This window comes from Centruroides sculpturatus, unplaced genomic scaffold (assembly GCF_000671375.1).
Source record: "Centruroides sculpturatus isolate CEXI.00-Female unplaced genomic scaffold, Cexi_2.0 scaffold1845, whole genome shotgun sequence".
Lineage (NCBI taxonomy): Eukaryota > Metazoa > Arthropoda > Arachnida > Scorpiones > Buthidae > Centruroides > Centruroides sculpturatus.
This window is the reverse complement of record NW_019386402.1, coordinates 8,732-20,045: the sequence shown is the minus strand read 5'-3', so window position 1 is coordinate 20,045 and position 11,314 is coordinate 8,732.

The following is an 11,314-nucleotide window of genomic DNA, read 5'->3' as shown; positions in this document are numbered from 1 at the left end:
TTCACCAATCGGCGATTTTTAGGATAAGTTCCTTATGAATCATTTTTCGGTTTCCCGAGAGATAGGAAACGGCTCCGTGAGAAGGAAATGTGTATATCCTTTTTCCGTTCCTCATTGTGAATACAAGAGAGAAAACGAGTCTTAAAATATCAAAATAATATTGAAATTGAAATTCAGCGAGAAACGACAATGAATTCATAAGTGTAAATTAGGCAAAGTTAGAAAATATTTTCTTACTTTATCATCATCATCCGATTTACTTTTGTATGGAAATCTATCATCATTATTTCTTCTTTTATCCAATCGAATTAATTTTTTCATCTGTTTATTTCTTCCTGTCATCTCTTTGTTTTGATTCTTTTCTATAAAAATCATTTAAAAATTTACCTTTATGTAATTTTATATCGTAATACCTACACCTATTCAAACACATTCATTATAAAAAATGCATCAGGCTAATATGTTTATGTAGAAATATATCTCAATGTGGGTAGCCTGAGGTAGGACGAGGTCGTACCTCTTTTTGATAGGCAACAGTTCGGTGAGAACTGCCCACTGGTCAGTGGATGGCTTAGAAAATGCTTTTTCTATCCCGTAAAGTCGGGATTCTTTTGTCAGGTCGAGTGGAGGAGGTGAGAGGGGTCGTCGGTAAAGTGTGAGCGATACTCGAAATAAAGACGACTTTTAACAACAAAACAACATTTATTGAGACGATAACATAACTAACATAAATACATTGAGCTTATCTCGAGCGGACAGTAGATGGAAACGCGCCGAGAGAGAGTTTACATTAATGGGTATCATACCTCTACGAGGAGGGGATCGGACGATCGGACGTTTTCTAACCGGATCGGACAAGTTGTCTTGAGGAACGGACGGCGGCGATGAGGATCGGCACGGAAAACGAGTCTTAAAATATCACGGGTTTCCCCGATCATGAACAATGATGACGGACCGTGTTCACGGACGGCGACGACGGACCGACCCCCTTTTCTCGTCGTCTCCCCTCTTTTATCCCTCTCGTCACGTTACTGGAGTTTCACCAATCGGCGATTTTTAGGATAAGTTCCTTATGAATCATTTTTTCGGTTTCCCGAGAGATAGGAAACGGCTCCGTGAGAAGGAAATGTATATATCCTTTTTCGTAAAATTTCGAAAAATGAAGCTTTTCTTTGTTTAACTTTAATAAAGATATTTAATTTAATTGGAGCTTCTTTATTTAATTTTATTTTATTCAGTCCGACCCTCACATCACTTCGGCCTTTCTAAAATCGTACTTGTTCTTTAAGGAGCAAGTTCGATTTTGAATTTGGGTAAAAGGGGTACAATTTACTCTCTCTGTANTTAATTGGAGCTTCTTTATTTAATTTTATTTTATTCGGTCCGACCCTCACATCACTTCGGCCTTTCTAAAATCGTACTTGTTCTTTAAGGAGCAAGTTCGATTTTGAATTTGGGTAAAAGGGGTACAATTTACTCTCTCTGTAATAATATTAACAATCTCTGGGTTCCGACACTTAAGTATTTTGATTCATTTTAACAAACAAACAAAAATTTTATAACATGTTAGAATATAAGTGAACGTCTTCGGTTAGTGAACCGAGAGGAAGTGTAGTTCCTCTTCCGTTAGTTGTGTAGATATCCTAGTTGATTGACGTTTTTCAGCTCTTGAGTACGAGGGTAACAGTTCAAAGTTCGATGCGGGCCACGTGTATCTGTTAGGAGTTCTTGATCTTGTTTACTCGTGCTTCTCTGGAAGATATTGTAATATGGGAGTTACGGATGTAACTTGGTTGGACTATTGGAGAAGTTTCCTGTTGATTGATACCGCTTTGTGATACGTATTAGGATTAAGATTTCATGAGATCGTTGGCACTCAAGATCGGTTGGACGGTTGCATTGTTCGGTGAGTTCGAAGTCTTCTGGGAAGAGTGAGGAGGTTGCACTGTTCTTGTCAGAGAGAAAAAAAATTAGTAAGAAGTTATGTTGATTATAGGTGATTCCCTGGATAAGAATCGAGGTATGTATTTTCACATATTTCTCCAACTAATAATCAATTCCTTTAGTACCACAATTATAATGTTAATATTAATATACTTATTTCCCTGTTACAGGGAAACAGGGAAACAACTACCCCGGAGATAAACCCTATTCGAAATCAGGATGGTTCTTCCCCAAACTCTCCTCCTTTTCTTAAGTATAAAATGTACTGCCCTGGAATCTCCCTTGAGACCAATCGAATTTACGAAAGGAGTAGTTTTCTTGCATCAAGGCAATTTCTTGATGTCGTCGAGCCATTGGACTTTAGTTAATGACCTCACCTTTGAACATGTGGAACGACAGGTTCAATTCATATCCCACTCTCTTTCCTATTTGGAGGCGATAATCGAACGTCAAGATCAATTTCTCCCGAAGAATGGCACACCTCCACTGCCTACCAAAGGTTATGAGTTGATAAAGAACTCCTTCCTTAACTACTTAAAGGAATATCGAGAACTACAAACCCTAATCACCTTATTTATCCCCCTTAAAAGAAAGAGGGGTTTGATAGACTTAGGGGGGAAAGCCCTTAAAGTCCTTTTTGGGACTGCTACGACTGAGGACATTGAGACTTTGAATAAGGAGATTTCCCAAATTAAACAGCGTAACGAAGGTATTATCCATTTATTACAAGCACAAACTACCCTACTCAATGATACTTTAAATATTAGTAAAAACAACCGACACCAAATTTATGTCTTATCAAAGCGACAAGAGTCCTTGGGAGAGGTCATGAACTCGTACCGGTATAATCTGGCTTTTGAAATTATTCTACGAACCGTAGAATTTTCCATTCAAGAATTCCACTTTCAAATGATCGAGCTACGAGAAGCGATAGATACGCTCGAACAAACCCGGCTAGGCACCTATTTTATATCCCGGGAAATTCTATTTAAAACCCTGCGAGAGATCCAAACCCAACTTCCAAAAGGTTACGCGATGATTGAACCTATCCAACGCGAGACCTTGTTTAAATACTATCAGTGGATTTCCGCGATTGCAGTCGCCTTACCCGGGCGGTTGAGAATTTTCGCCAAGATTCCTTTAATTACGCCTAGTGGATACTTTGATATGTATGAAATAGTAAAGTTCCCCACTTACATACCTGCCTTAAAAACTTTTGTACAAATCCAACCCAATTATCCTATTATCGCCCTCTCCATGGACAGACAATCTTATATGTTATTACAAAGACACGAGTTCGCAATATGTCAAAATGCCCATTTTTCCCTATGTTCTTTAGATGTTCCCATTCAAAGAACGCCTCACCAGAGTTGTGAATACGCATTATTTAGTGGAAATGAAATTAAGGTCAAGGAACTTTGCACCCGACACATAGTCACGAAATATAGTCCCATTTTTAAGCGTATACAGCGTCCCGGAGTATGGATTTATTCCACCCCCGAGCCACTCTCGTTAACTCTCCGATGTCCTGTTCGGCATCAGAAATCCCCTTTCCTAACCACCACCCAAAAATTAAACTACACCGGAATGATTACCTTACCGAATGCCTGTACCGGCTTCTTGCCCGGAATCATTCTTACCCCACACTTTCAACAACAATCAACTCTACAATTGGAGATTGCGCAACAAATACTAATCCCTCCTCTCGAACAAATATTAAATCAAACTGAGATACAACAATTGCAACAACGTCTCATAGAGGGTAACCCGAAACTACAAAATTTCGATGCCCATCCTAATTATGATATAACAGTAGCTGAGCGAGATTTGGCGGTAGTCCAATATGACCTTAACCACTTGATTCGAAGAACAAGTGGATCAGTTCCCCAGGGTGACGCTCTAGTTATCATAAAAATCGTTATCGGAGGTCTAGGATTTATTATAGGGGTAATTTGTCTCATTGGAGCTAGATATTATTATATTCGGTATAAGAAGACTCGACGTACGGTCCCTCCACCTTCAACCCAATCCAATCTGGAAGAGATACCTATGACAATTAGAGAGGAGGGAAACTCAACCTCGAGGGGACCCGAAGACGTCCCCTCCCAAGGAGTCCCGCTTCAGAGCGACCAGGCGCCACGAAGTCGGAAACCTATTGTTCAGTCGTACTAATAACCAACGTTAGCCCATAACCAAAGTCTTTGTCTTCTTCCGGTATTATCTCTCCTCGTCCTTTGGATTGATATATATAGTTATATCTACTATTAAAACTCGCCTCATGCCATCTCCTTATGTGTATTTTTCCTTATAGGCACCATGGCATCCGCCGACGCAGATGATTCCATTGCTACAATGCTGAGCTGCCCCATTTGTTATAATGTAATCCAAGCGCCAGCCTATCAGTGCGTGAATGGACATCTAGTTTGTTCTACCTGCAAGCTGCGCATTACCCATTGTCATACCTGCCGGGAGCCAATGGGGAACATCCGGAGCTTGATTGTCGATCAACTAACATCGACCTTAAGACTCCCGTGCCAGCACCGCCAATACGGCTGCAACGAATTACTTCTTGAACCCGTACGGGCAGCGCACCAATGGAACTGTCCCTTTAGACTTATAACTTGTCCTTTCTCAGCCCAAAATTGTGTTTGGGAAGGAGGACGTTCTACCCTCCCTTCCCATTTTCTCAGCGCTCACCCCCAAATCCCAGACCTACACCGATCTTCTTTCCTTTTCCTGGGCATTCATTCTAACTGCGCCCCTCCCATAAAATGGGCCGTTCTATTGTCCTGCTATAATCAAAAATTTTTCGTGTGCGTTACTGAACATGAAGATTTGTCTGTCTCTATCTCCGTCCATCTATTGACTTCTTCTCCCCCTTCTACCTCTTTCACCTACTTTATTGCCTTTAAAAAAAGATCACAGTCACTTCAATGGACGTCCTCACTGATTCCACCCATTGAAGCCTTCACACTTTCCCCCTCTCAGCCCCCACTAAAATTATCAAGTGAACTTATCCATTCTTTCGGCGCCCACAACAATCTAAAATTTTTCCTGTCTATTACGGCATCTTAATTTTTCTTTCTCCCCTTTCCAGATGAGTGGGCCCGACAAATGATGGGATACCGATCCACCAATTCCTACGCAACCCACCCTGCCTGAGGTCGACCCGGCATCCCTTCAGACAGCATTAACCTTCTCAAAATTACAACGAGAAGCAGGAAAAACACCAGCCACACTTATCCTGCCCGTCGGGCATAAATGTCCACCCACCAAGGAAGCAGCCTTCCTGGAGGAAAGGAATCTGACCGAACAATTTTATGAAAATAAAAATACATTTCCTTTCCCCCACGCCTCGAGAACTCCAGTTTTGCAGCCTCCTCTGATGCGAGGAGGGTCCTGACCACCTAGGTCCCACCGACCACACCGATCACGCCACCCTTAGTTCTATAAACCCCTCCTTACTATAAACCTTATATATATATTCCAGTTTATATGTCCTGAAATTACTAGTATAATATATAATATTCCTTATATTCCTTTTTTTTTTCTCACGATTACATATAATATCATATTATCCATGTAAAATGTTGAATTATGCTATGTATATCCTTTTTACCTGTATTATTTTATTTATCTCAATAAACAATTAAATTTTATTATCGTTATCTTGAATATTTATCGTTATCCTGAATTCGTTATCCACACATTCCTGATATTAATTTCTTTACTTTGCTTTCACGAGAGAGAGTATCATCGCGAATTTTGTATAACCTGTCATACCTCTATACCGGTCTAGATTAACTTGGGATGTAACTTGGGATATTGTAATATGGGAATTACGGATGTAACAACATACCGCCAACATTTGAGCTTTGGACCATGCCGCTACTTTCGTGACATCGGCCAATGAATCAAAAAAATCTGTTACTCGGAGACCTCCCGCTTCTCCGGAGAATACTGGCAATAAAGGAATAATTCCTCCCAGACCTCCCAAAGTAATTGGGCTGGAAGTAGGATTTGGATTAGGATTAGGATTAGGGTTTTCTGCCGCAGCCGCTGGTTGTGGATCGCCCTCTATCATCTCTCCTAGTCTTAAATCTATCTCCTATCTCTCTTCTAACAATTCTCCTAATCTACCAGTCCCTAACTCGACTATAATCGATCTTTTACCTCGAATATCGCCTTTTCCTGCTTTTACCAATATCTCGAGAAAGTCGAACCCCACTCCTGAAAAACCAATTTGTGGGTAGCCTGAGGTAGGACGAGATCGTACCTCTTTTTGATAGGCAACAGTTCGGTGAGAACTGCCCACTGGTCAGTGGATGGCTTAGAAAATGCTTTTTCTATCCCGGAAAGTCGGGATTCTTTTGTCAGGTCGAGTGGAGGAGGTGAGAGGGGTCGTCGGTAAAGTGTGAGCGATACTCGAAATAAAGACGACTTTTAACAACAAAACAACATTTATTGAGACGGTAACATAACTAACATAAATACATTGAGNTGTAACGATAATGTACATTCCGCCATTTTACTTTTTTCTTTTTAAACAGGAGCAGATGATAGATGGAAATCTGCGGAAAAAATCCACAAAAACATCGAAATATTTGGTCTTTTCCTGCAAATAATAAAAATGTTTCGTAAATAAAAGATGAAGATAAATTAACAGCAGGTTCAAATTACAATGTTTGTTGAAAAATAATATTACGAAGGTAAAGTAACCAGAATGTATAGAATCATTGTGAATACAAGAGAGAAAACGAGTCTTAAAATATCAAAATAATATTGAAATTGAAATTCAGCGAGAAACGACAATGAATTCATAAGTGTAAATTAGGCAAAGTTAGAAAATATTTTCTTACTTTATCATCATCCTCCGATTTACTTTTGTATGGAAATCTATCATCATTATTTCTTCTTTTATCCAATCGACTTAATTTTTTCATCTCTTTGTTTTGATTCTTTTCTATAAAAATCATTTAAGAATTTACCTTTATGTAATTTTATATCGTAATACCTACACCTATTCAAACACATTCATTATAAAAAATGCATCAGGCTAATATGTTTATGTAGTAATATATTTCTATATTTCTATATAAACTGTACAGGAAGACAGAATATAGTATTATTGTGTAAACTTTGAGGTAATGCAATTACTATGTAAGTAAATGTCAAATCGGATTTCTTCCATTGTAAATACAGTCGACTCCCCTATAAGATAGAGATACGTTCCATTCTCTAGGAATCCGCTTTCTTACGAATCCTTCCAATCACAACCCGACAAGTGTCAAGTTTACGGACTACGGCTGTTTGAAAGATTTTCTTCCATAAAATTAATCGATTCTAGACTAATCCGACTCAACATTTCCAAAATACGTATATATTTTTTGGGAATAATCCGTATAAACTACGCTATAAACAAAAAATTGTAGGATTACTTACCGAGTGTCACCATTCGACATTGCCATTGCTCAACATTGTTTTCGTCGCGGAACAGCTCAGCAAAGAGCGGCCGATTTCTAACAACTTATTTTTCTGTGAAAACTTCGTAGAACTTCGGAGACATCATTAATATAAATAATTTTAATCGCCGTTGAATAAGAAATGTTTCTTTCACAAGAAATGTATAAAATTACAGTACTGTATTAGACTTACGGTACCTAATTTACATACTGACAGACGATAGTTAGCGTAAAAATCTCCGTAGCGTGGCGCCACGCTAGATGGCGGAAATTATATATTTAATTATAACAAAGTTACAATAAGTTAATATATAATTATATATACAGTACCTAATTTATATATAATTAATATATAATTATATGTACAGTACCTAATTTATATATACTTTATATAATACTGTCCAGACGATAGAAATCTCTCCGTAGCGTGGCGCTACGGACAGCGGGAAAGTAGTTCGGCTACCAGATGACGTTTGAGGTGTTTATAGGGAACTTTTACTATTTTTTACGGATACCGGTAGCAATTTTTTCGTAGTTTTATAGGAATCGTAACTATAGGGACCGTAATTATAGGGGGGTCGACTGTAAATCAAAGGATCGAAAATATAATACACTCAATATTAATACAAATTTCTGCGTGCCTTTTACGAATTGTTTGTTTTTTAAGTGTATCTGGATACAGGCGTAGACTACGACTTTTATTAATTACACCGGATGTCGGAAATTATAATTCCAACAAATTTATATACAATAAATTATATACAAGTTTCGTGTTACATTTCAATAGAATTCGAATTTAGTCCTCGATGTCTGAGTTCTACGAGCGTTTATTTTACGTTTATACACTACTTGTTTACGTCACACACTCAAAGAATGCGGAGAAAGCTTAAGTTTGAAAATAGTGACGAGTTGTATACAAATTTGTTAGAGTTAAAAGCGTGTAAAATCTTCATAAACACCCACTATGCTCCAGACGTGATAGGTGACCCACTTCTATTTTTTTCCCTTCTGCCATCAAAATTAAATGTTCACGATGCCCCTTATTAAACAAGTTACCGTGCAAATTTCAGTTTGTAATATTTATCTATTCAGTGATATCAAACGAAATAGACGTAAATACACGCACACCCTTATTTCATTTCTTTACTTTTTCTGTTCGGAGGTGTCATCACAACCATTCCAAAAACTTTCAAGTCAAATATTATAACAGCCGGAAAAATAAAATTCATTCAATTGTATTAAAATCATTGGAAATTTCTCGACGTATACTTTGAAGGATGATAAATTAATTTTCAATTAAATTTGATACAAGAACTGGCCAAGTCAATGAATCATTTCGTCAATGTTAAGATCGAGTTTGTTGCAATTATTTTGTTTGTTGGTTTACTCCAAATAAATCATGTTTACTGCTGAATATTTATATAATGTAGTTGAGATTGAATAAGAACCGAAATCAAAAGTGTTTTGTACGAAATAAATGGAATCTTTGTAGAAATGAATGATCTGTTTTTGAATTGTTTCGAATATGATAAACTACGATATACAACACACGTGAAAGACTTCAAATGGATAACTAATATTAAGTTTTATAAATTAAATAGATTCAAACAGAATGAGTTTATCATTAAAAGATTTTTAAATAATTTTTAACAAATTATTTTATAATTCTTTATAATTTTTTTGTAACCTCACCTTCAACCAACTCTTCCACTTCTTCGTTTTCTTCATATATTATTTTTTGACCAATGAATACTTTTCTAAAAATAAAAACTCTCTCTTCAATGGTCTTATTTCACATCGAGTACTTTCCAAAAACCAAAAAGTACCCTCATCTTTGTCATTTGGAATCCTGTAAAAAGTGAAAAGTTCTCATTTCTGATAGAATAATCTTACAGTAGTCGAAATGTTCTTTTATTACTCGGAAAAATCATTTATTAATTAATAAAGAATTTGCAGCTATTACAATCAACACTTTCCACAAATTGTGCATTTTTCGTGTTGTGTTTTTCAGTTTTAAACCTTTAGATGATGAGAATTATTAAATTATTTTGAATTGAACTTACAGAAGAAGATAATTCTGTTTCTTCTGGAAAATCAGCATTGATATCACGTGTCAGTTGAAGGATTGCATTCACTGTATTTGTGAACGCATCTTGTGCACTAACATTATTTTCACAATCGGAATATTTACGTATTTCCATTTGATTATTAAAAACTAGAGAATAAAACTAAACGCATTAAACACAGCAATTCGTAAAAGATTTTTCGCGTGAATTTAATAATTATGTAAGAATTTGAAAGAGAAAAATATAGGAAAAGACGAACGGTTTACACCAAATAAACAGATGAAATTCTCATTGTAGGAACATATTTTGTAAATTTTATTCATTGAAAATCCACAGCAATAATACTAAGAATTTAGCGAAAGTCAATTTATTTCTGTTACAAAGTATAAATAATACATTGTGATTTGACATTATTAATTATGTGGAAAGTGTAAATTGTTACAATCGTAAAATCAATAATTGATATGCAGTTTTACTGAAGAGTTATTTCCGGTGAAATAAATGACTAAATGTTTATTAATATAATTTAATATTGAGATATTGTATATAAATAATAAATTGTTATTTATTTGAAGAAAATACGTTTAATGCTATAATTGTCTCAAGCAGAAAATGAATGCAAAGTTAATATCGTTAATGGTACTAAGAATAGGCCTATATTCGCCGTTTTTATCATTTTATAACATTCTATTGGAATTTTTAAACATCTGGTCGAAAATTACTTTTAATTTTACGTTTCTATGTTTATTTTCGACACGTTAGTAAACAGTTAATATAATTATAGAATAAAAATGTACTTTAACTTACTCATTAATCTTATTTTATTGCACCAAACAAACGCTTCGACAATGGCCGAAAATGTATTATTGCTATCTATTGTTTAATCAACAATTAGAAACGTGCTTACGTCAGGGTAATCACAGAACTTGCTTAGAATTACGCATGAGAATAATTTTATTTTTGAATTTTTTTTGTTTATTTTTTGATCACAAAAAAGACCTGAGCGATTAATTAATGCAATAACATAACTAATTAATATTTAAGATTAACAATTGTCCCATAGTGTTGTAATTATTACAAGGTGGTTTTACCTTGTAATAATTACAACACTATGTTATAACACTCAAGTATTTTTACAGCTTATCTCCATGCCTTTAGATATCGTTTTATGTCTTTGGCATTAACGCATTTATCTCTATGTTAAAAAATCTGAATTTAGTCTCTATTTGTGGGTGTACTTCATTAACGATTTTAGATTTCTTTCAAAGTCTTGAAGTTTCTTGTACGTACCATTCCGGATTGCTTTCAAGACCGTGTTTTCTTTACTTTTCTTTACGTCTTATTGGTGTTTCTTCCGTCTTATTGGTGTTTTCTTACGTCTTATTGGTGTTGTCTTTCCCTTTCTTTACGTCTTATTGGTGTTGCTCGAATCTAGTTTTTAAATGTTACTCAGTTACTCAGTAAAACATAGGCCGTTTTTAAACTCTTCATTAATTATTGGAATCTTCTATACTCATGCTTGAGTTTCTTCTGTGTACGAGTTGTTTTGTTTGGAAAGCTTCGCCGTTATACGTGTATTCATTTTTTAAATCTATTCGGTTAAAACCTATAATTATATGTCAGAGTAACTGTAAATAAAAAGATACCCTATTTGAAATTATAAATGAAAATCCGTGGCTCCGACTCGAAGGAACGTGCAGCTTCCAGATCAAGTCACTGTTCTGACACACGATTTATAATTTCCATTAATAAATTCGCCACAATTTATTTTTAATTTTTCTGTTATTTCAAAGACGGATTATGCTACAACGTGTTTCTATAGACAGAATAATGTCGATCATT